Genomic DNA, 26,475 nt, shown 5'->3' with positions numbered 1-26,475 from the left:
TGGCGGTGGAGGGAGTTTTCTGGGTGCCAAGAGGGGAAACACCACAGGTTGCGTTACCCCTATACAGAAGCGCCTGTGTGGCCCGACAGTGATGGATTGTTAGGTTTTTAGAATGAACACTAAGTGGGGCCGAGGGCTGTCACGGTTGTACCAAAGGGAAGCAAAATTAAGTATCTTGTGTGTTCGTAGAAAGCACTTCAGTGGAGCTCAAAGGTAGTGCGACCCTGCTGCTAAGTGCAGGCATACAAAAGTAATTCCACTCTTTTCCACAAAATTGCAAAACTAGCACTAGGGTTTCACCTCGTCAGGAAATTATGAAGCTCCCATAGACTGGAAGTTCCAATTAACGCTGTTTTTTGGTGCATATCTGCGGCATTACCTCGCTTATGAAGCCCTAAAGTTTTAGAAATAAGCAGTTCAGCCACTGCTGAGAATGCTGGGTTTTATTCAATCGCTCTGAAAAAGCCTGGAATCGTGACGTAAGGATCCCGTCTCCTGAACAGCAGATCCTCCTGCTCTAGTCCGGGTACATCCGGCTTGCGTACAATGAACGTCAGAAGAAGAAGAAGAAGAAGAACGTCCATTGAGGAGGTGTGTCACTTGTGACAGTGTCTTCTGACTATGGGTCCGACTCTGGCTCAAAGGCGTAAAAAGGGACTGCGGTGGGGAGTCGTAGTAGCGGTGCATCCACCGTTCCAGTAGGGGGAACTGCGCTTTTGAGAGCTGACATGCTAATTACGTCACTTTCAGGTAGCCCGCCAATTACAAGACAGTTGGGAAAGCGCTGGTTTACATTGAAACAGCGTGGCTGATGAGAGCTTCAGTGAGGAGAGATTTAGATCGGCTTGTTTGCAGCAACTAGGCGGTTTTTGACCATAAAAACAAGTTAATGTATGGAAGTAGACCTCCATAACTCACATATATGTGCGATAGGACCACTATACAGGAGCTTTAAATCTCAGTAAAAAAAACACATCTTTAGGCATCCATCATCCACGGCTCCAATCGTCAGCTTCCTGACCCGCGATGACCTGGACCACAGCTCTGCGAGGTATTAGCGTTTCCTGAGGTCTAGATCAGACCGAGTCATTATGGAACGCCAGGAAAGAGGGGGGTGGGGGGGGGAGCCTTTAGGGTGAGCACACAGTACACACTATTAACCCCACTGATCTTGGATTATAGCCACATCAGACTGATTCGGGTTGCCACACACAGGCCGGGGCGAAAGGGCTCAGTGTTGCGTCCTGAGGTCAGTTTGCCACAGGAGGTGCGGTGATTGAACACAATTGGTGACACAAACACACACAAAAACTTCCTCTTGTCGAGTAAATTTCCTGGACAAAAGCAGCAATCGCCGGGAGCTATACACGCCGTCAAACGCGACGTCTCATTTCGAAAAACCGGCGATCCTCTCCGTTAGCTGCTCGCAAGAATCTAAATCTAAAACCACTTTAGCAAATAAATCGTTTCCAAACAAAGACTTTTCAAATAACACTTCTGCAAAACTTGTGTGGGAGGGAAAAAAAAAAAATCATTTGTGAGCAGATCAGCCTCGCTCACATGATGATTCAAATGTCCCCCGACGGAGAGGAAACAGAGACAAGTACAGAGGGGAGCCAAAACTCACAGGTTTGTCATAATTGTGACTAAAAATAATGACAAGTCACCCTCAGCACATCAAGCTGTGAGCACAGTCCCTCGCTTGCTTACTTGTGTGTATTTCCCAGGAAAAGGGAGGGCATAAAATGTGTTTATTTTTGGCACCAAAAAGTGTCCCTGCACCACAGACACGGCCGTCAAGACCGATAAAGAGCTCCAGCAGCGCAGCTTTGTGCTTTAAGTGCGTCATGTTGTTAATAAACAACTGTTTTTTTTAACAATTTAACAAATTAAAAATGTCTCAGAAGTCGCTCCAAAGGAAGCTCACAACACACACTCGCTATGACGAGAGATGAAGAGACACAACGCTCGGTTGTTGACCTGAATTGTTATGTAAGGTTTGATGCTACAAGACCTAGCTGTGTTTCCAGCATTCGCGACGATGGCGCGTTCCATTTTCCTTGATAAACGTTTGGTCCTCTGCATACACGTATGCAAGTTGTGTCACTTGAGTCAATAAATTCCGTGCCACTGGGAAATCTGTGTGATTGCTCAACTCATTTTGCGTTCACCCGAGTTGCACTGCAGGTTAATGGCTAATAGAGTTGCAGACGAGTCACTGAAGTGCTAGTATTCCATAGTCCAAGGTAGGGAATGCATATGAACGCAAATACAACTGATTTCAAACAGTAGTTTGGTATATCGCGAATTAAGTTATGGCTAGTTAATGGACCGTCAATAAAGCAGAGCATAATAATGTGATTTTGGTTGCAGGTGCACGAACTAGACGCGAAACAACTTCAAGCGAGAGGTAGTGTTTGGCACGACGTATTCATTATCCGCCACGTCGCAGTGATTCAGTGTCAGCGACAGATTTAATTGTCTGTCATCCGGAGACAGAAGGCATGAATGACACAAGGAGGACTGTGACCTCAAGCTGTGAGAGCTTATCAGGTTGTGAACAACGCCATGGCAATAAATTGACGAGCACTATGTGTCACCTATTGCGTTTTGCCTTCTTTTAAAAGGGGCCATATGATGCAAAATCAACTTTTTAAAAAAAATAATTTTAATACTTATATTTGGGACTCGGGAGGCCCCATAAGTGGCAAAGTGTGAAAAAAGATTATGTCTGTGTCCTGTTCTTGGCAGCACAGAGTTCTACACAAACTTCCAGCCTCAGAGGATTCACGTGTCCAGTGGATACATTTTAGTAGAGCAAATGATGGCTTTTGTCAAATGCTAACTGCTGTTAGCTGCCGGAGCCTCGGTGACGCTGACGTCGTTTCCTGTGTCTCATTTGCATTTAAAGAGACAGGCACTCAAAACAGAGCGTTCTGAACAGGGTGATCGAACTGCTGTGGTGCTTCATCCTTAAGGTATTATTGACGAAAGCATGTCACAGACGTGTTCATTAGGACACCAGGGAACTAGGTTAACTAGGAGAAATAGGGTATTATACGAGTCCTTTAAGAGGAATTAGGAATTAGAGCCCTCGTTTCCCGTCATGCGCGCTCATGGTGAAAAGGAGACAACTGCAGGAAAGAGCGAGACATTATGTGGAAATTCGAATAGGAGTGTTCATGATTCACCCGTGCTGCAGCCTGACAGTAGCCATCAGTCTTATACGCTCTCCCCATCCATTCTTCTCAGCCTATACATAGCAACAGTGTGCTTCGCGATTCAGTAAAAAAGCCAGCGCATCATCCGATATCTCCGGTCCTGCAGAACGCGCGGCTGGCCAAGCGGCGCATCTGTGAAGACTTCATGAATAAAAATGTGGCAGTAAGCTTTGATTCCAATCAGAAGAAAAGGATGTCGTATTTATGGCGAGTTTGCAGTGCTCTGTAATCACTAGCATCACCGAGGTGCCGTCGTTTTGCAAAAAAAAAAAAAAAAAGATGATTAATTTCCTTGTGGCTTTTGATGATATAGGCTCGAAACTGTCTGAAATGAAAGGGCTGGCAGAGAAATGATGTGCAATAATGACACCGGCGGTTCAGGAGGGGAGTCTTATTAGAGTAATTGGTTCTTGTTGGTGGGAAAAAAAAAAAAAAAAATGAACGAGCTCACGCCTGACTGGGCGGAACAAACCGGAGAGAAACTTGCACCTTTGCCCCGAGTGAGTGTGTTTAAAGAGGAAAGGGAATAGAGAGACGGAGAGAGAGGAAAAGGTGATGAGGGAGAAGGAGAGCAATAGGTTCCCAGAGGCCAGGTTTGGGGTTTTTAATAAGCAGTTCTGAAGAAGGAAAAAAAAAAAAAAAAAAAGGCAGTGCCTGGAGGGAGAGGACCTCAGTACTGATGACCACAGCACAGTGAGGCTCATATTAGGAAGAGGTATAAAGGCAGGGGAGATATACAGTATGTGAACCAGAGAGAATAAAGCCTGACAGTGTGAGGAGCCCTGCCCTTTTTATATCGACTGAAATCACAGAGAATGTTACTCTCTCTCTTGGTTTGGATACCAGCAATTAGAAGAAGTCTAAACAAGACTAATTGTGTGATAAAAATGCAGCGACTGATTTTTTTTTTTACAGAATATGAAACACCTCATCCTATTTAAATAAAAATCATAAAATCCTCCCAATATGTCACAGAGACTCAGGTATAATGTTCATATAACAAACTGAACTCACCAACAACAACAGTACAGACAAAATATTTGCATTAAAAAAAATATTTTGCAGACTGCAATCATGTTTATGTTTTGAAATCATGTTTTGGCATGTGGCGCCACCTACCGCCGTTTACCAATCATTGCAGTCAGTAAAGTCTCAGCTGCCGAGCAACCACGGGTTGCCAGTTACGTCAGAAAACGAAACCTTAAAGACCTCAGTATTTTGAATTTCAATGTAGTAACCGTTTTTTTTACGGCCACATTCTTACATATGGCAGCTTTAATACTTCGAATTGCAATAGAATGTCGCAGCTTCAGAACGTTCTAACTCTGGGACACATGAGAAAAAAGTATGTTTTCAAGGAGGCAAGGTTGAGATGGTTTTGTTCACATCCGCAGAGGAGGGATAGTGATTATTTTTGGACAAAGGGTGTTGAAGATGGAGGAAAAGAGGAAGACCACAGAGAAGGTCCATGGATATTGTGAAGGAGGACATGGTGTAACAGAAGAGGACAAGATGGAGGTACCGGGGAAGAAGAAGCTTCACTTTTCAAATCCCCAGTTTGATTGGGACAGTGCCCAGGGTAATCGATTAATGGTTTGGTCCATAAAATGTCAGGAAAAAAAACATTGATCAGTGTTTGTCAAACCTGGAAATGACGATGTTCTCGAATGTCTCGTTTTGTCCACGAATCAAAATGATTGATTTTGAATGATTTCTTTGTTATGTGGGAGCAAATATATATATATATATTTGTTTGTTTAATGTCAGCTGTGATTGGCTCCATCTTTCCTGACAACCTTCAAAGGATAATAGCTACATAGAGACCTAGTAGACAAAAGGCAATTTGTACCATTCGCTCCACAAGTGAAATAATAACAGTTATATATATATATATATATATATATATATATGTGAGGGTGACTTCTCTGGCACAATGCCAATATTTGTTCTCACCACTATTTACACTTCTCCAAGTGATTTAGAGCAGGAGTGATTGGTGTTTAACCTCCATCACCAAAACTGTAGCCGGAAGATGTCTGCACCAAGAGAAGTGACGATGCCTCCCCCTGGCCAATTTATACCCCCCAGCCCCAGGGAGCATTCCCGGTAATGAGCCCATTTGCATGCAGATGGTCAGTTGCTCTTGTTATCTCCCCGAGAGGCTCAATAAAACACCGCGTGAGCTACAGCGAGTTCAAAAGTGTCACTCTCACTTTGTGGACTAGAGTGATTTTAGTGTAAAACAAAAGAAAAAAAAGAAGTTGCACAATAAGCTTATTTAAGACATTCCGGTTGGAGTTGGTTCAAACTTGCCCCCGATGTTTCTGCTGCTCATCAGCTTATTGCCTGGAGTGATGTCAAGCCCCCCCTCCCCCCCCTCGCTATCCCAGAACTGCTCTGTATGTGCTCCCCTGAAGCCAAATTTGGATGGTTGCTCACCTGGGGAAGACATATTCACACACAGTTCACAGTTCCCACCATGCACTTGCGGTTTCTCAGGTTTTGAAAGGTGCAGCGAGGAAAGGTGAAACTACTTCTTCCTGGGGAGGCGTTGGTTTCTCTGCCTCCTCATTACTCTCCTCCGCCACTGATTTTTTTTGGCATCACCGGTCAGAGTCAGAGGTGGACAGCAAACGATGGCGGCAAACGTGTGAAATAGAGAGGTGTTCCATTTCAATCTCTCCAGCACGGATACATCCCCGCACATTTGTCATAGGCGCGCGCTCAAATTGAAGCTAGATTAGATGGCGTGTAATATCCGAGGCAGTGCCAGCCATCTGCCTCCTTTGCAGCCTCCTCCTTCGTTACGTTTGCCGGATAAGATTTTATACGTCGCAAAAAAAAAACACAACAAAAAGGCTCTCGAGAGACATTAGAAATTCATTTCAAATGTACTGAAGGGTAACATTAAATGTAAAAAAAAAAACATAAAAGTGGCGAGGGGGAAAAGTATGTTGTGCTACGTTAAGTAGTGGCGGTTTTTTTTTGTGCGAGTCGTGCGACTCAATAGAGAATGAACCGGGTTGAGAAAGCTGAGAGTGCAACTTGATGATAAGCTCAAAAGACTGACTGGCTGCTGCACTTTTCCCTGCCTGCCTGGTGAAGGGGGGGGGGGAAATGCTTGCAGTTTAAATGGCATGTTTTCTTAATCCCACTTCAGTGGGCAGCTGCAGGCAATCTTCAGATGTTATAGCTCCTTCTTTCTCTCTCTGTGCACGGTCGCTCTTTTCCTCATGGCTGTTAATGACATAAAGCTGCTGCTTTGCCATATCCCCCCCCCCCCCCCCCCCCTCAAACACTAAGTCCCTGAAACATTGTGTTGGCCTCATAGGGCTGGGAACACAATACTGCACTGTTGGCCGTCAGGCTGCTTGCATCCTCAGCTGCACACTGTATGGAATATGGAGCGCGGCCAGATCGACTGGTAAAGCTGCAGCCCAGGATTAAAAGTGTAACTACACATTTGAACCACTTTTTTTCCCCAGGTGTAAAACCAGTGTATACGAGTATCTAATAATAGTATTTGTTGATCTAGTGTAAAGTATTGAAATTATACATGTATCTACCGCCTTTCTGGTCAAACACCAGCGATTAACAGGCTCCTTATTGAGCACCTGCTGCTGGAATTTTCCACACTCCCTCACTCAGCTCTCAGCCCGCTCCATGGGCATTTTTCACAATCAGTCACTGGGCGGAGTTAGCCTCAGAAGAGTGGGTTTGATTGTGAGGTTACATGATAGTCAACGTTTCTAAGTGGCAGTGACTGTAATGTGTAACTGTTTTTAAATATAAACATAGCTCTGTTAGATTAAAACCATATCAAACGAGTTCAGACAACGCTGAATAAGCCTTAAGCCTATCCACTACAGTACACATGGCTGTGTTTAGAATTCAATGTCGTCCCACGATGTTCCCACGCTGCACACAGGAAGTGATTTGCATCCTTGGTAAATTGCCGCGGGAATAACACACAACTCCTTATAAGGACATCCTGTGTGTATGTGTGCTTATAGTCTTCTTATGTGTTGTAAATCTGATTTTAAAACATTTAGTAGTACTTTTTGATCAGGTGTGTTTATATAGTTGGTGAAAATGGAAAAATATGTCATAGGTTGTGCTGAAAAAAAAGGATATAAGACACTATATTGCACATTATTATTGCTACTGTTGCTACAGCTGTATACAGACTCTCTCAGGCAGGTCTGATAGTATTACTTGACAGAGCCCGTTTTCAGATGAAAGAGGCAGCATCAAAATAATGTTACATTGCTTTTTTAAACGAAGACCAAACAACAACAACAAAAGCACCCAAATGTAGGCTCTGTTCCTTTGAATCCTTCTTACTTTAATCCTTTTTTTTTTTTTTTGATGAAATGAAATTGATGTTTGTTATTGTGCCGATTCTCCCATGTCGTTTCAAAGAAGTGATAACATTTCTCACATACCTGGGGGGGGAAACCTCACTTAAGATTTGCGCCTGTGGAATGGCATTTTCCCCTGTAATAGTTGTGACGTGACATTTGCAGGCCGGTGTTGCCAGGCAACGTGATATTAACTATGGTGGGGAGTTAGCAGTTGTACACAGCCTTACAGCATTGATAGTAGACAGTTTTATCCCTATTTCAAACAAGCACAACTTCCTAGCTTGCCTGTTTGGCCTTGTCAAATGGTATTATTTGCGCCCTCCTGCACAGATGCTTTGCCTTTCAAATACTATCATTGTTAGGAAACTAAAACATCAAGAGCCCTATATATATATATATCAGTACAGTGCATGAAAAATAAACATCTTATATAAATCAAGAATAGCGGCACAGGTGAATTAGCTTTTCACTGATAATAATGATTTTGAGGAGCGGAGAGAACACTGTGAAGGATGTCGTGTGTGTTTAGTCATGCACAGCATCAGGGCTCCTGTCACACCTACCAACAACAAGCCTCCTCCATTATTGTACGCTGACCTTGGCTCGAGGTCTGGCATGCTCTCTATTCGTCTGGCCGACATACAGTACAATGTAAATGGGTTTTTGAAAATTAAAAATCCATGCTGCCCAATTCAATATAAGACAGTGTTTCTGGGCACTGGGGGGGGATATGCATTAGGGCCTAATGATATTACTTATAAGTTCAAGAGGCTCCCTCCCCTACTCTCCAGAGGCAATGTCAAGATGGGGGCTGAATGCATATAATGATTTAATACAGTGGAGTCTGTGCTACACTTGGCTATTTCTGGTTCCACTCAAACTGAAACACATTTCGCAATTTGGTTTCCTTTTGCCTGTTTTTTTTGAATGAATGGAAATTATTTCCTGTGTCCTGCTCCTGCCTCCCTTTCTTTGAAATTCTGTTTGAAACCCTTCAAAAAGGTACTCGCAACCATTTGGTGGACCGCACTCTAAGACACATCTCTACCGTTTGGTGTAAGTTAAATGCAATGCTCATGCTCTATTCAGTGTTCCAACATGGTCAAAAACCCCCAAATATTTGTGAGTGAGTAATATTGGTCAAGAAATTGCAGTTAATATGACTTGTTGACCTGAATGTTGTACTTTTATTATGAACAGACGTCTCAACCGTTTGGTAGAGGACTGTATCTGAAATACTGTAGGGTATAATTAAAAAAATAAAATTATATATATATATATATATATATATATATATATATATATATATATATATATATATATATATATATATATATATATACATATATATATACATACATACATATATATATATATATATATATATATATATATATATATATATATATATATATATACATATATATATACATACATACATATATATATATATATATATACATATACATACACATATATATATATATATATTGTCATTGTTATCATAAGTGATTATGATTACTTTTTTCTTGATACGTACCTTAAAGGGTTAAAAGGGTAATTTGGTTGAGGATCCAATTTTTAAATATAAATACCAAATGTATCTGCTCAAAATGAATCAGTCCAGCAGTCGTGGCTTACTGGTCCTTAATGTCCATAAAGACAAGTGTACAACAAAGCAAATGTATGCTTGTGTAAGCTACCAGTGCTTGTATCATTACAGTCATTACACTGGACTCTAAGCAGTGTTAAAATGCAGGTGAATTACAGCCGACTGTGTCCTGCGGTCAAATGTAGGGTTTGGTTAATGATCACATGCATGTACAGGACAACTGAAGGACTTCGGATCAGAAAGAGGTTGTTTTTTTGTTGTTGTTCTCACACAAAAATGATACTGACACCACATGTCAGACCTTCACTTTTCTTTGAATTTTCATTTCATTTTTCAGGACCGAAGTCATAGAGAGCCTGTCATTGTGAATAATGTTTAAATTCAAGGCTGCCCCGTCTATAAAAGCGTCCTCCTTGCCCTTGTTCAATAAAAAGCTGTGACTCAGGCCCTCTGATTTTCTCTTACTGCAGCAGTTTACACCCACACAGACATACAAAAATGTTTCCATGTTTCTTGCATAAAAGTGTGAAAAGTGTGTCACTTTATGTCACATTGCTTCCACAGTTTTTTCTCCCGGAATCGCAAATTTCAGCGCATAGCTAGAGGCCGGATCGATTGCACCCACCAAACCTTTAGAGGAAGTAGAAATTGGTGCATCTTTAATAATAATAACTCTGGCCTACCTACACAAATATTCTGCAAGAGTTAGTGGGTGTGCAGCCAAGACTTTGGCAGTTCAAAGTCTCATTCAGGCTTTTCACTGTACTGAAAGACAATGCTCGGAAAAGACGGATGGAGAAAGATGGTTTGGCGAAATCAATCGGTAAAGCCTTAAAGGTGCATTATGTAATAAATCTAAAGCAACTGGCCATAAAACCCTCCTAATATGTCACAGAGACTCAGGAATAATGTTCATATAACAAACTGAACTCACCAACAACAACAGTACAGCCAAAATATTAGCATTAAAAAACAATGTTTTGCAGACTGCAAATCATGTTTATGTTTTGTGGTTGCATGTGGCGCCCCCTACCGCCGTCTACCAATCACTGCAACCACGGGTTGCCAGGTACGTCTGAGCTACAATGGCGGGGAAAAAGAAACCTCAAAGACCTCGGTATTTGGAATTTGAGTGCAGTAACCGTTTTTGGCCACATTCTTACATATGGCGCCTTTAATTCAAATGCATGATTAAAAAAAGAATCAAAAGAAAAACAATCTATGAAACTACTCTTAGTCTTCGTAAGAATCCATTACTGAAATCAATCCGTTTCATATCACGCTGCCGCAAAAGACACACAATCATCTTATCTAAGTGACGTCTCAACAGGAAATGTTTCCTCAAACATTCGGCACAAACACACGGAGACAGAATTAGCAAACATTCGCACGTTACTCTCTCCGACTCTGCATTCTCCCTCCATCGCATCTCACTCTCTCTCTTTGTCTCCGTCGCTCCCACAGGACAGCAATTACCTGCAGGCGGTGCGGCCTCGGCCCGGCCTTGCAAATGCATTTGTTCCTTCTCTAATAACTGTCAGAGCAAAGACAAGAGATAAAGGCTGTCTATTTCATTCTTTTCAAACACCAGTACGGGTATTATACACCCGGTGTTGATAATCATAACAAATTAGCATCCTTCTGTACAGGACGTTAGAGCGGCACAAATGTTTGCGCTTAAATATTAACAATGGGTCAAATGATGTTGTTCACGCTGACGTTACCCCCCCACAGCGATACATGGCATTTTATCTGCAGAATTATCCGTTTTATGGCCCATAAACTTCACTGCTTTGATTCATTTCCTGTCCAATTTTGTCATCTTAATTTCTAAGTGGCAAAGTAAAAAACTGCTGCATCTGTTTTTGGAAACAAAACCAGTGTGTTCCATTACGATGCTTTTTTTTGGTGTGTGTGTGTGTTCATCACGTAGCTATGAAAATAATCTGCACCAAATGCGACATATTATGCAAAATCGACTTTTTAATCCATTTAATACTTATATTTGGGACTCTGGAGGCCCTATGAGGAGGCAAAGTGTGAAAAAAGATGACTCAGCTATGTTTTTGTGATCCGCGTGAAGTACAGGAGATAAAGCATGCAATGTTCACTTCTGCACGGTATCTGACGTCAGACATGACAAATTCCTGGAATCGTGGAGCGCCCCTTTGTCCCTAAAAAACGCGAGAGTGCAGGCGAGGGCAATAGTATCCGGAAGAGCGGAAGTCTGAAGTGTTCTATTCTTGGCTGCACAGTGCAGCACAGAGTTCTACACATACTTCCAGCCTCAGAGGATTTACATTATATATATGACGACAATGTGCCGGCAAGAGTGGGCAAATGATGGCTTTTCCAAATGCTAACTGCTGTTAGCATTTGCCTCAGTGACGCTGACGTAGTTTCCTGTGTCTCATTTGCATATTTAAAGAGACAGGCACTCAAAACGGAGCGTTCTGAACGGGGCTGTTTTGGCAGGGTGATTGAACTGCTGTGGTGCTTCATCCTCGAGGTATTTTGACCAAAGCATGTCACAGACATGTTCACGAGGACACGAGGGAACTAGGTTAACTTGTAGAAATAGGGTATAATATGAGTCCTTTAATATGTAGTTGTAGATCTCAATCACTCTCTGTCAACAAGTGTTGTGCTACACACACACACACACAAACACAGACACCCTCTCTCCAGTGCTCGTCTCCCATTGGATGTGTTAGGGACAACATGCTTCTCCCTGTGGTTCTGGCCCTGATACAATGTGCAACATGTAGCAACAACATAGAAATGCCTGGAGAGCTCCACCAGATCCACACAAGTTTACACACACACACACACACACAACAGAACACACACACATGCTCACTGTCCTTCCCTCAGGCTCCCCTCTTTCCTCTGCCCATTTTCAATGAGAAGGTCACAGACACACAGTTATCGCGCTCAATTTGATTACGTCTTAATCCAATCAAGCAAAGCAGAGAGAGCGCCATTGATTTTGGAGACAGAATAATTCTTATTGGCCTCGGGGCACATGGCTGGTTCCTGGACAAGGTTAAGTCCAGGGGGAAATATCACATCTGTCGCCGAACATGTTTAGAGTTTATTTCTGCGCTCGTCCTGCCAGCTCCTGTTGCGTTCATGGGTTATTTCTGGTCACTTTGTTTTTTCGTGAGATTGTCGGTAAACAACAACAGACTTCCACATGAACTCAAAGAGGCAACAAAAAGAGAGAGAACCCTATGAAGAAAACAGGGACAGAGCATACATACAGCATTCTGTCTTCTGCTGGCTTCAGACTACACGTTAAAGGTCCAGTGTGCAAGATATGGTGACATCTACTGGTGAGACTGCAGATGCGCATCTTTCTTCTTAGTACTTGATAGTAAGGACCTGCTGATGTGACTAATGCTACCCCCCATAATATATAAGCATATCGGATATCGGCATCATGCATCTCGTGTTTGTTTCGTTTTCCTGGCAAACCAGTTTTTGTTTTAAATTGTTTATACACTCATGCAAAAAAATATGTACTGTATTTGGAAGTATATTCAATTTGTGCCAATATACCTTCATAAATGTTACACACTGGACCATTAACCAGCAGCCACCCCCGAGCCATTTTCACGCTTCTGCTCTGCACCGCTAACGTCCCGTCTATGTACATCGGACAGACAGGCAGACAGAATAACTTCCCCCGTCTAACAAGAACTTCAGACAGTCTCCAGACTTTATCTGCAGTTACTATTTTCACACACCAACCGGAGGAATGTACACGCTCGCTCGCCGTGAACGTTCCAGACAATGACCTTCTCTGTTCATACTTCACCTCGATCAGACTTTACACAAACTTTGTCTGAGGAAATGTGGTTAAAGTCTGTTTAATGTCTCGTTCAACTGTTTCAGTCATTCAGTCTAAACCTACAGGTAATGTCAAGAAAAGTTCAGACGGTGTCACCCAGGGCACAGCCTCCATCTGGGTAACAGTCTGCTGCTGCTGCCAGTCACACTAGATACAAGGAGAGGTCTCTTGTCTGTCTCTTTTACACAAAGTAGCTGAGGTTTGGCTATAAAAAGTAACATCTATATTTAAAAAAAAGTTGCCAAATTGCTTGAGAAAATGTGCAATAAATGTGCAAACCTGGCAACACTTCCTGCCCAGAGATGCTAAAGACACCGTTCACACCATTTCATTTTGACAGCACGGAGGAGAGTCCCAACACTTGGCCCGGCCAACAATTTTTGTAATTGATCAAAAACTCCATTCTATCACTGAGTCAGTCACAGTCACGCACTGTAGTCCATGCAGGGGGATGCACTTTGGGTTTAGGGATGCCATGTAAAGAGAGACATATGGAAATAACTAGTTTTGCACTAGGCAATGCATGAGCACATAGAAATACTGGTGGTATGGTGTGTTTCCACCAAGTGGAACGGTTCAGTTCGGTAGATTTAGGAATAGGCCCCAACATTTTTCAGTACCCTTCACTTGGGGTACCAGAGTAAAGGTACAGTACGGATGATTTGGGCGACAGAATTGCGTCATGCCCTTGCGACCGGTGTTTCTTCAACCCCCTGTTGTCTGACGCCCACTGCCCGATCTGCTGTATCGTCTGTATGTTTGCGTTGTGTATGTGTGAACTGACGATGATCGTGTATGGGAAGCTACAGATGGAATTGCCCTTCTCGGACCAACCCAAGTCTCTTCTCGCACAAAGCTCTTCTTGTTGAGATAAACAGACACAAACCGAGCAGAAAAAGAAGAGCTGCTGGATGTCCTCCTGTTGTCTGTTGTGTTGCATTGGATGTCGTTGCCCCTTGTTTTTTTACAACACAAAAGACAACAGGAGGACATCCAGCAGCTCTGAGCTTTCGGGCACAACACCTACCAAGTAAAGGTACTGTTCAAGCCTGACTGAGACCTTTACCAGTTCGAAAAACGTACCGTACTGTACCAAACCGAGCTGCACCATGATGGAAACACACCAGGAGCGACTCAAGAACATTGGGCCGGATGCATTTTGTCGTATGAGTGCGAGTGTACACAAATCACAGCATGAAACGAGATGTGAAGCAGTTTGCGACACGGTGTCCTTCAGCCTTCATTGCCGTCAGGTCACTAGGAGTAAGATGGCTGCCTCCTGGAATTGCATTTCTACACCAGCGATTTTGTGAAATATGCAGGTTGCTGAATGCTTAACAGTAAATAAAGCCAAAACAGGAGGAGGTTATCTCTTTATAGCATTTTTTCTGGACTGCTCTACTGATCTGAAGACTGAAGAACAGTGCGTCTCTGCAGAGAGTTGCCCCGCTACCTCCACCTCCGTCTCCCACTCTATACCCAAACAGCAAACAAGCCGGGAGATGATGATGACAAGAGCTTTTTGGAGGATTGGCCCACTCACCTTCTGGTTCACCACACAGTGTGCACTGTGATTCTAAACAAGGACCAAAGAGAGATAACAGCAGATTAATAAAAGGCAACACTGAAATACTGAATGTGAACATTTTTTTTTGTTTGTGCATACATGCGTGGGAGGGGGGGACAAACGCGAGCATCGCCCCCTTTATGTTCAAGTCAAAAGCACACAAACAACAGATTTTCACCACCGCCTGATGTACTCGCAGAGCGGTACCCATGTGCAACATAACCGAAACCAAGCCGCCATGCATAATATGACCGTCAGCCACATGCGGCTGCATCAAAAGATAAAATGATGCAGAGAACAAACAACAAAATGAGAACATCTTATGAGGTCACTTCATCACTGTCAAGTGCAATTTAAACTTTAAATTAAAGTCACAAAAGGCATTGATTTTTGATTGCGTGTCATTCATCACTTCTATTATTTACATTAAAAAGGTCCTTTCAAGGATGTATCAGGGTTTCCATGCATTTTTCTTTATGCAAATATAAAGTTGCTTTTCCCATTATGTTAAAAGGTTGTTATTATCCTCATGCAAAGATAACAACAAGCAGCAGTGTACTCCAAGCCTCAAAGTCTAAATCAATACATGGACATTGCTGTTAATGAAGGATCAGCCTTTTCCCCATGAGCCCACAGAGTGTAGGCAAGTGTTCCAAGTTTATTTTAAACAAATATTATTAAACATGAGTGTTTAGCAGCAGGGACAAGGCATGGGGGGGGGGGGGCATAATGATTGGGATGATGATGAAAATGAGCATTATGTCCTCGGGCCATGGTTTCCACAGAAGAACCAAAAAAACAGATGTGGTTTTGTCAGATTTTTTTTCTTCTTCTTATGTAGCAGTGACAAAAAGAGGCCATATTCTTTTTTTTAAATCAAGGCGCTCCTTCATCTCATCACTGCTAATTAGGGGCTTAATTAGAATAGCAGCAACCTTGGAATCAGGACTTCCCTTATTAAGATTGTGAAAAGAAATTGTGAGGCAGCGTATTTTTCATGGTTGAAATCCTCGCAGTCATTTAGACTGTGCAATACAACGACAATAAAACATGTCCACAGATGCTCACAACACTAAATTACTGCCATGTCTCTCCCCAGATGACCTTGCTAATGGGCAGAGTGCAGGGAGGGCACCTGTGCAGTTGGTAAAGGTGAAAAATAAAAGCATTTCCTATGCTTATTTGTAGCCGTCTTATCTTTGCCGCACCATGGATACATTTGGCAACGCTAAAACAACACAGAGTCAGACAATTCCGTACACGGCGCCACAACGACGCACAGACAGACTGAGAACACTGCTAAAAAACCGCACATGCATTAGAAGACCGTAAAGCGATTCGACTGAGATAATCCAGCTGTTATTGTCACTCTGCAAAAGTAATTGCGTTGTATAACTTAATTTGGATCTTTTTTTTCTGCGGAGGCGGCGGTTGAAGTCTGCGGTTTGAACCGCACATACACGAATGGTCGGGGGGGGGGGCAGCGCAGTGACGGACGGCTGAGGCCTGGAGAGAATTTACCGGTTTAATTAGTCTTTTTTACTTCCTTCTCCCTACAGTATAATTCCACAGAGTCAAAGCAATTGGCTCTATTAGTTTGTGCTGCCTGTTTAAATCTAAAGCACTCTTGAATTTCCCCAAGTGGAGCCCATATTGATCTTGATCAGGCCGCTTTTACAGTACAAGAACAAGGCTAAATCTCCTTTGTTTTCCAAGTGCAAGAGTGTAAAAATGGCTGTCAGCCCTTTTGTCAAGGACTCGCATTGATAATGCTAAAAAGCTGATATTTAGCAAGTGTAAAATAGCAAATAAATGTGATTTCTCGTGAATTAGCATATTAGCTTGCTAGTATTTGCGTACTAGCATAAAGTGCAGCAGAGGATTATGGGGGAAGTTACTAATGAAGCTTGGGTCATTAACTAAAACTGACCCAAAGGTTCCAGGACGTGAGATACACACTGTTGTATATATTGTTTATATTACATATATATGTATGGGAAAAGTTACTAATGAAGCAGGTGTTTGGGTCATAAACCAAACTGACCTAAAGGTGCAAGGCTGAAACGTGAGACACATACTATTGTATATATTGCCTATATACATATATATGACTAAAGTGTATAAAAATGGCTGTCGGCCCTTTTGTCATGGACTTTTTAAATGCTAAAATGCTGATATTTAGAGCAAGTGTAAGTGTTGTTCCTCATGTTAGCGCATTAGCATGCTAGTATTTGTGCACGTGCTCGGGTCGGGCTTGATTTGTTCGGCCCGATCTAAGTTCTAGTCCAAAAACATGCAGAGGTTCATTGGACACCGTATACATTTAGGTTCATGTAACCAGGCTCAAAACGGCATTTATACATCACTGCAACATTTTCAGGGCGTAATGTTCTTGGCAATTTTGAAGTTATCACTGTCGGAATTATTTTTAATTAACAATCTTTTTCATTTCAGATGGCGGCAATGAGCTGAACAGCCTAAACAAACGACGAGGGCCGTATCCTGTGGCCTCGCTTGAAAGGGAATCAAATGGAGACATTTCTCTATTCGTGCTCCAAGACACTGACAAAGGTTTCCAAGCAACTGCATGATCTCATATGAGAAAGAAAACAGACAGACAGAAGCCATCGTGGAAAGGAAGCAAGGAAACACATTTAGAAAGAGCGACGTACAGTGTCTTTAGAAGACGGTACTTTGTGTGACAGCACCACAAACAGAGATTTCTTGGCGATAAATTGTAGATCTAAAGTCATAACAGAGACTGATTCAGTTCTCCAGGCCTTGAGTAAACACAAGCTGACACAGGGTCTGAAGTGTCCATTGATATCAATCTCCAAACACAAACATACACAGTGAAACAAATCCTTGGCCTTGATCTGATAATGTATTCATCCATAATTAAAGCCTTCATTTCCATATCAGCGCGGCTGGTTCACACCTTCCCTTCTGCCTGATCTCCTTCCTCGTGCCTCTCTTCCGTTCTCCCCGATCATATGACACGTGAGAGAGACACAGGTGCTAATTAGCCTGTGCTAAGATTGTTCTTGGCTTTTTCACAAGAATGCATCGCTGCTAAAACACACACACACAGTTTACGCGGCTATATAAAGTGAGGTGAGACAGAGCAGGAAAAGTTTGTTCTGGGAGTCGTCGGGGATTTACTTCAAACAGCTCATTAAGCTCGGAGACGGGCAGATGCAACACAAAGTATAATAGCGGCCTGTTTTTGTTTGGACATATTCAATATAACGAAGTCCACCTGGGTGTTACCCTGGATTTCTATCGGGCGCGTTACAGCAGCGGAACGTCAGTGCTATCTATAAGTAGCTGTTCTATTTGCTGAATCGCGCCAAGCTCAACAGAGCAGATCGAACCAGACAGCAAGTCTGGTTCGTTCCGCTGATGTTCTGCTGCCGTAATGCACCCAGTGGGGATTGGCGCCGGGCAGAGGACGGTGCAAAACCGCGCCGCTGATGTTCCACTGCCGTAACGTGCCCAGTGGGGATTGGCGCCGGGCAGAGGATGGTGCAAAACCGCGCCGCTGATGTTCCGCTGCCGTAACGCGCCCGGTGGTGATTGACGCCGGGCAGAGGATGGTGCAAAACCGCACCCCTGATGTTCCGCTGCCGTAACGCGCCCGGTGGGGATTGATGCTGGGCAGAGGACTGTGCAAAACCGCGCCGCTGATGTTCCTCTGCTGTAACGTGCCCAGTCGGGATTGACGCCGGGCAGAGGACGGTGCAAAACTGGTCGCTGATGTTCCGCTGCCGTAACGCGCCCGGTGGGGATTGACGCCGGGCAGAGGACGGTGCAAAACCGCGCAGCTAACGTTCCGCTGCCGTAACACGCCCGATGGGGATTGAAGACGGTGCAAAACCGCGCCACTGATGTTCCGCTGCCGCAACGCGCCCGGTAGAAATCCGCCTTTAAGGTTACCCAAAATAACACTCAAACCCCAAGAACAGCACACTCCTTCCTTGAGGTGGACGTTCCCCAATTTCAGTTTCATTTGAGTAGCACAATCCATCTTCAGCAGGGACCCCTGTGCACGTATGCGGCCTCCCTTTAGAGCTGACCTAGCATTTTCTCAAAAGGAGACGCTGAGTTGAGCACTGTGCTGGGGGAAGAACTCATCAGCGCGGCTGTATAAACCCTGTCTGCTTCCTAACGGCCTAATTGCACGGCGCTGCAACAAAAAAAGAAACTCTCGCTGTGAATAAAAACGTGTATAACACTAATAATACATTGCAGGGGGCAGTTTTTGTGAATCACTAAGTTTTGAGGTCGACTGTCCTGCAAAAAATTGGATTTGATGGTCATGGCCATTGCAATAAAAGTACAATACAAGCAGTAGAAACATATTAAAAGCTGATTACAAATCTGAAGACCTTAGCTATCACTCCCCAGGACCAGCAAGGGAGTCATGGCCTCAATATAGCACAACAATGAGGAGGCTTATTGTCAAAATATTCATATTATTTCCATCTTGGAGAGCGAGCAGCAGGCATCTGACATCAAATAGCAACAACAGTTTGAAATGAAGCCCGCCATCAGGGGTTTTTTTTGGGGCGGGGGGGGAGTAGACGCCGTGACGCGACTACAAAACGAATTTGCCGCCGCGTGAACTCGGAAAACAAGGTACAAGGTGAAGAAAGCGGGGTAAAAAGAAGCTTTCTGTCAGCTCCCGTTGCGAGCGAGGAAGGTTTGGGTGCGACGCGAGAGCGAGGATCTAAGCGTGACCTTCAGTTGGAGAAAAACACTGTCATTCTGCGCCGAGTAAAAAGCCATCACATGTCAAGATACATCCCCCTTCCCGTCTATTCAGGAAAATCCTTCTCGCTCTGCTTCTCTTTCCCCCATCTCACTGTGTGATTGAGCACATATTCCATCAATAGCAATGCCAGTTTGTGTGATTATTGCTCCTTTTCTCATATTGGAGGACGGCGTTTCAAAGAATTTTATTAGAATTTCGTTTTTTTATTGAGATCTTAACGCATTCTAGATGAATTTAATCAATTCATAATTGTACCTGTCAACATTTGAACATAGTGTGTCTTTACTGGAACATCCTTTATCGTACTTTATTGGCTTATCAGCGATCTGCTTGAAAACTAAACAAGCCACATGAGCTATCTATAAAAATCTAATTAAATTGAATTATTTACAACTTTAATAAAGATTGGTGGCTTTCTGATGAAGCTGGCAGCAAATATGGATATTTAACAAATCCACTATTGTGTCACTTAGGTGTGACATATTTAGACAAAGTAGAACATGTTGGTAGTAGAACATTCTAAGGTGATTATGAGTACGTTTCACATAAGCCGAAATATGTCCACCTAGAAACTTTTTTGGGCTTATTTTAACCCTAAAAGAGCCAGAAAATGTCCAGTAACTCAGTGCTTTTGCCCAGTTTTTGCAGAATAACTTGAGATTCCAATTTACTGCATGTTAAAATACTGTTTTGACAATTCAAAATGAAGAAAAACGCTGTAGTTGTACACAAAAAAACAATTTTAACAGTATAACACATATGTAAATTGACATTTGATTGCGTTTTTGTCTCAATGAACAGTTATTGTGTGCGATGCACTCAGTGCTAAAGCGTTTTAATGTCTTTATGTCTCTACTTTATGTTCACTCTCTCATCTCTAATGCGTTAACATCGTGGTGCACGTTGCTCTGTAAAGCCAAATAAAGTTCACTTAATTCACAATTGCACTTGCACTAGCAAATGCACTGCATAAAATAATAAGTACATATGTGTTAAGTGGGCGCCGTGCATGTGTGAATGTTCGGCTTAAGTGCTTATTGCTTGTTTAAGATGTTTGTGGCGCTGAGAATAAAGGAGTCGCTGTAATTGGTTTCCTTGGCCAGGGAGACTTCACAGTGACGGCCTAATGGTAGGAGACTTCTAGGGGTCCCTCTATGATGAGGGTGACATTTTTTCTTTCAACTGCCTGGGTGTAAAGTGTGCAGCAACAGTTCATTTAGCAGATCGTTTCCTCGTGTTTAGTCATCCAAGAGTTGTTTCAGCTGGAGGAGCGGAGGAACAAGCAGTGCACAACAAACACCAAAATATTCACCGCGTTACAGTCGCAGGAGTCAGAAAACGGACGCGTAATCAAACGGGTGCAACCAATCAAATTAATGTATACACTACCGTTCAAAAGTTTGGGGTCACCTATACAATTTTTGTTGTGATTTCCATTTTCCATTGAAAGAGTTGCGAAATGAGTAGAAAATATTGACACGATTAGAAATGATTATGATTTTTGTTCAAAATAATAATTTTGCCCTTTCGTCAAAGAACCAGTCAAACTGTTTTCAGCTGTGCTAACATAATTAGCACAAGGGTTTTCAAGGGTTTTCTAATCATCCAATAGCCTTCTAACGCGATTAGCAAACACAATGTACCACTAGAACACAGGAGAGGTGGTTGCTGGAAATGGGCCGCTACACTCTTAGAAAATAAGGGTTCCAAAGGGCTGAGGTTCTACATGGAACCATTTGCTTAAGAAAGGGTTTTTCAAGAGTTCTTGGTAACGCTAATGGTTCCAGTAAGAACCATTTTGATCCAGAGAACCCTTTAAAACCCCTTTCCTGAATAAAGGGTTATAAAAGGGTTCTTGGTGGAACCTTTATAAAAAGGTTCTATCTGGAGCCGTTTGCAGCTGGAATAGTCGTTTACCCCACTGACAATGTATAGAGCGATTCTGATTAATTTAATGTTATATTCATTGAAAAAAAGTGCTTTTCCTTCAAAAACAAGGACATTTCTAAGTGACCCCAAACTTTTGAATGGCAGTGTATATGCACAAGTCTGTGCACCACATGGAAGGAGGGACAAAAATATGGAGAAAAGTCTGTAAGACAAAGGAGAAGGAAAAACAACCCATCATGTTTCCATCAAACACCAGGGCCTAAGGGTTAGGTTATATGGGCAGTTGTTTTCCTCCTGGGAGTCAAAAAGGAAGAGGGGGATAAATATTTAAGAGGGTATAATAGGATTGTGGTATATGTCTGAAACTGCATCGGGAGTGATTTGCTGCATCTAAACTTGGTTAAGGAGAGCGAGCGCCGTGTGTGTGAAAGTGAAGGACACGCGAGGGGCGGACAGATGCAAAAGGCCAAAGAGAAAGAGAAGAGGGTGTCGTCGACGCGGGGAGACTTTTGCAGGGAGAGAATATTGATGAAGTCCTTTAACAGCCGCCCTGAAGCCTTCTGTCTTAGTGGAGTGTCTGTGGCCCCCACAGACAGACCATAATGATACCTGTTAATGGAGGAGGTTGTCACCATCACTGACACGTCTGTCACTTCTCCTCTCCTCGCCTTCTGCATGTCCTCACTCTACTGCTACAGTCATCGTCGAGTGTTTTTACACACACACACACACATCAACAATATTACAATATATGCTTGTGTGTTAAGTGAATGATACGTAGGTGCAGAAGTGGATGTGAATTTGCACGTTTTCGTGCAAAAATCACCCTTTAATCAGAGTGTAAATGATGCTAAAAATGAACTCAGTGCCATGTTTGTGTTTTTTATATTGTGTGATATGGCTTGAGTATTAAGAGTTAAAGGTGCATTATGTAATAAATCTAAAGGAACTGGCCATAATATGTCACAGAGACTCAGGAATAATGTTCATATAACAAACTGAACTCACCAACAGTACACGCTTATGAAACTTATTATGACATAAGTAACGAATACAGAAAGTTATTTATCAATATGTTACAGAGTAGTTACCTTTATTTTACATTATATTTGGTGATACATTTATTCTGTTTGACAGTTGTAGCTGGCCCTTTAAGGGTGACCACCTAGAACCCTTATGGAGGGTTCCACCAAGAACCCTTCTAAAACCCTTTATTCAGGGAGGGGTTTTGAAGGGTACTCTGGATCAAAATGGTTCTTACTGGAACCATTAGCGTGACCAAGAACCATTGAAAAACCCCTTCTTCGGGAAAGGGTTTTTCAGAAGCAAAGGGTTCCAGGTAGAACCTCAGCCCTTGTAAAAGGACCCTTTTGGAACCCTTATTTCTGAGAGTGTACAGCCAAAATAGTTGCATTAAAAAATCTTTTGCAGACCGCAAATCATGTTTATGTTTTGAAATCATGTTTTGGCATGTGGCGCCACCTACCACCGTCTACCAATCACTGCAGTCAGTAGAGTCTCAGCTGCCGAGCAACCACTGGTTGCCAGATACTGTATGTCTCAGCTTCAATGGCGGACAAAAAAACGAAACCTAAAAGACCTCTCTATTTTGAATTTGAGTGTAGTAACCATTTTTGGCCACATTCTTACATATGGCGCCTTTAAGTCAAGTATCAATATCCTGTCTTGTATAAAGTACCTAAAAGGGATACTTGAGTAAAAGTACCTGAAAATTACTTTGGTAGAAGCCGAAGTCACTGTTTAAGTATATGACATTTACTTCATCTACTTAAGTATCAAATGTAACTTTCTGATATAAAATGTACTTCAGTTGTAGAAATAAAAGTATTAAAGAGTAAGGATTGAGCCATGGTGGGGCTCAGTGGTAGGACGAGTTGTCGTTCAGCTGGAAGGTTGTGGGTTCAATTTCCGTCCCTGCTAGTCTATATGTGTCCTTGAGCAAGACAATGTTGAAGAATGTGAATGGGTGAATGGCAAAACTAGTAAGTAATAACTAGTCGTCTTCTTTTAAATATATCTAGTGAGCTTTCTTCCCTGATATCTAAGGGTGGTGTGTTCCAAAGTTTAGCGGCGTAAGTAACAAAAAGCGGCATCCCCCAATTATCTTTTTCCCCCCGATGAATCAATACAAATGAATCGTTGTCAGCCGTCGATCGCGGCGTCGTGTTTCGCGTTTGCACTCGAGCTGCGCTCGGTGACAGTGAAGCGTGAAAAAAAAAAAGACTCCGTCGAGCATGAAAGCAATCAGCAAGGTCAGTGACAGTGGTTGCTGGGGCCAGCGTCTATTATTCTTTATTCACTCAGACATTCACACTTTTGTCGCTGCGACGCAAACAAGACACGGAGAAAACAAAGTGGGAAAAGAGGGCGGGGGGGGGGGGGGGGGGGGAACACAGAGAGTGTGAGTATTATAATTAGCATGGAATTCTCTCTTTTTTTATGCCTCTTGAAACTAATGGAGAAATTTTTATGATGGCGTTTTCCCCGTGTTTCAGTCATTTTCAATTAAGGCAACAAAGCAGCGCAAATCCAATCACTCCATTTGCATCAAGAAAATGAGACTTGATTGAAGTAAGCAATTTTGGTTTGATCTGGAAATATATTAAATATATAACATTTTTTTTTCTTTCTCTGTGTTGTTGGGGCTCAAAGCCAGATTAATTTAACTCAATGACACGGACGTTTTGCTGCACATTTCTTTTTTTGTTCGAGCCGTGCACCGGGCACGGTGTCGTTTTCACTGACCACAACCGAGTGTCAAAAAAGTCCAGAGCCTGCAGCCCAGACGCTTTATTAGGCTGCACTTATACTGTACGGAGAGCACTGCTGTAAAATGCTAACATCGTGGATTCATACTTTAGCAGGTATAATGTTTTATCACTTCCAGCTCCCTGTTTGAACATTGCCTTATTTGCACAATATACATAATCTACACGGGAATGTGTTCCAGGGTTTAGTCAGAAACTGCACAAGAGGACAAATCTGTACTTTTTTTAAAAACAGAGTAAAATCAGACTAATTATAATGAAGTATCTGAGTGCACATGTGAAAGGAAGGCAGAATGTTTTCATTTTTTCACTCCTGCGTGGCTTCGATTTGAATACGTTGCCATTTAAAAATTATAATTGTGACAATGAAAATAAAATTATTTGTGTATGACGTTTACTGTTCAAAAAGAAGGATGCACAGAAGAATGATAAAGTGAAGGAACTATAATACACATATGTAAATATATATATACAGATATATACATATATATACACATATATATATATATACACATATATATCAAATTCATCACCATTACTTCTTATTAAATTTTAATGTGATTTGACATTTTTCATTGATTTTAGTGACAAAATCTGCCTTTCAACACAGCGTCACTCACTACACAGCTAATTTGGAGCTGCGTGGTGCAGGAACAGCAGCAGCAGCAGCAGTAGCTGTGTTGCAGGCGCGTAGACAGTCAGGTGTTCAGGAGGAGTGCTTTATTCGATTTCTATCGACGATTGCGCGATTGACAGTCACGTTCATTTAATCAAAAAAATAATTGACTTCTAAAACACTTTGCTATAATTCGATGTCGCGTTTCCGACTCGCCTCAGTCACTCGTGACGTAGAATGCATGACTTTGTGTGAGCAGTGCAGTACTGTTTTAAATAGTAACATACACGTTCATAGGCATCACATTAAGGACTTTGAGGGGAGGATAATTACTGTAATACTCATTATTTACTCAACAGAATAATCACACACACACACACACACTCACTCTTATCTTCAGGGGAATTTACAAAGACTTGAATGTATTCCCTGTAAGCCAATCCCATCGACCAGTTCCTTACTAATGATCCCAATCTCTGACTCAGTAGCAGTGGCACGGTGTCACCGCGCTCATCAGTCTACTCGATCTCCCTAAGGATGATGTCAGTGGCACTGAGCCTGGCTGGTGGCCCACTGGACTGAAGGGGGCCCAACTCTCATTATCTCCCGTCCAGATTTATAACACTGCCCTGCTCATATTTTACACAGGGGGACATACAGAGAGGAGGGAGGGGAGTCAAATGTGCCTCACTCTTTAAAGAAAACTCCTCTGTGCCAAATTTGTCTTAAAACGCCATATGGTGTCAATAAAAAAAAAAAGTATTTTAACACAATTCTATTTTCTGTTTATGTCTTTCTTGCACTAAACCTACAGAGGTTACTACCTGTGCACATGAGTTATGAGTCATCTGGGAAGCAAATACACACACACACTTCTTAGATGCTCATGTGTGTCTCTTTCAAATCAAAGCAAACGACCGAACTCTCCTTGTCAGAGGCGGTTCTAGAGTCTGTAGGGGCCCTAAGCAAAAATTCCAAGGGGGCCCTTCCTTCCAACCAGTGTTCATCACCATTATGTTACAAATAATCTGACATCAACGTAAAATGTATGACTTCAAAATATATTCTTTTTCAAAATGAATGAAATAACATGGAAAAAAGTATGTGAAAATATAAATAAAAAACAATACAATACTGTAAATAGCTTTTTAAAAACTATATAAACTTATAAAAAAAATACATTACACTGTAAAGAACCCACATTATAAAACAATATAAATATATAGAACAATAAAATACTGTAAATAACTGAAAAAAACAAACTGAGTAAAAAAAGATATGCATTACACTGCAAATAATCCTCTTCATTTTCCAACTTGCAGAACGATAACTTCACACAGGTTAAAGTGAGGTGGGGCCCATTTAGGGAGGTTTCCTACTGAGATGTCATTGCAAATCGCCCATTGTTGTTTAAGGGGGACGGGGAGACGGCTGCTCACTGCACATTTCAGTAAAAACAGCCCTCAGACTCCGAGTGTTGGGGGCCCCCCTATCAGCTCAGGGCCCCAAGCAGTTGCCTGCCTTGCCTGTTCACAAGCTGTGCCTCTACTCCTTGTGCTGGATGCAGGTGTATCGACACCACCACCTCCTCCTCCTCCAAACTCCCCTTGTGTCTCTCAATCTCTCCCCGTCACCATAATAATGTCACAACATCGCCGCCACGTGACCGCGCGTCTGTGTAACGATGAAAGATCGGCATATGGCATCGCCCGTCGCGCGCCATATTTCAGCATCTACACACCGGCTGCCTTTGGCACAGAGCGACCCTGCCTGGGACTGGTGCACAATA

At 42.5% G+C, this 26,475-nt stretch overlaps 1 protein-coding gene across 1 annotated transcript in view; it reads right to left on the bottom strand.

Moving 5' to 3' along the window:
* The window catches only part of dlgap2a (discs, large homolog-associated protein 2a), a gene marked incomplete at its 3' end in the record, with an annotated part of 75,690 nt that extends 61,068 nt beyond the window's left edge, over positions 1 to 14,622 (bottom strand). The window contains exon 1 of the mRNA XM_083907935.1: positions 14,594 to 14,622. The remainder of the gene's footprint in view (positions 1 to 14,593) is intronic.
* Positions 14,623 to 26,475: the final 11,853 nt, after the last annotated feature.

Source organism: Microchirus variegatus (genome assembly GCF_963457635.1).
Source record: "Microchirus variegatus genome assembly, chromosome: 21".
Classification (NCBI taxonomy): domain Eukaryota; kingdom Metazoa; phylum Chordata; class Actinopteri; order Pleuronectiformes; family Soleidae; genus Microchirus; species Microchirus variegatus.
Note: the sequence above shows the minus strand (reverse complement) of the source record. Positions and strands in the feature narration are given on the sequence as shown.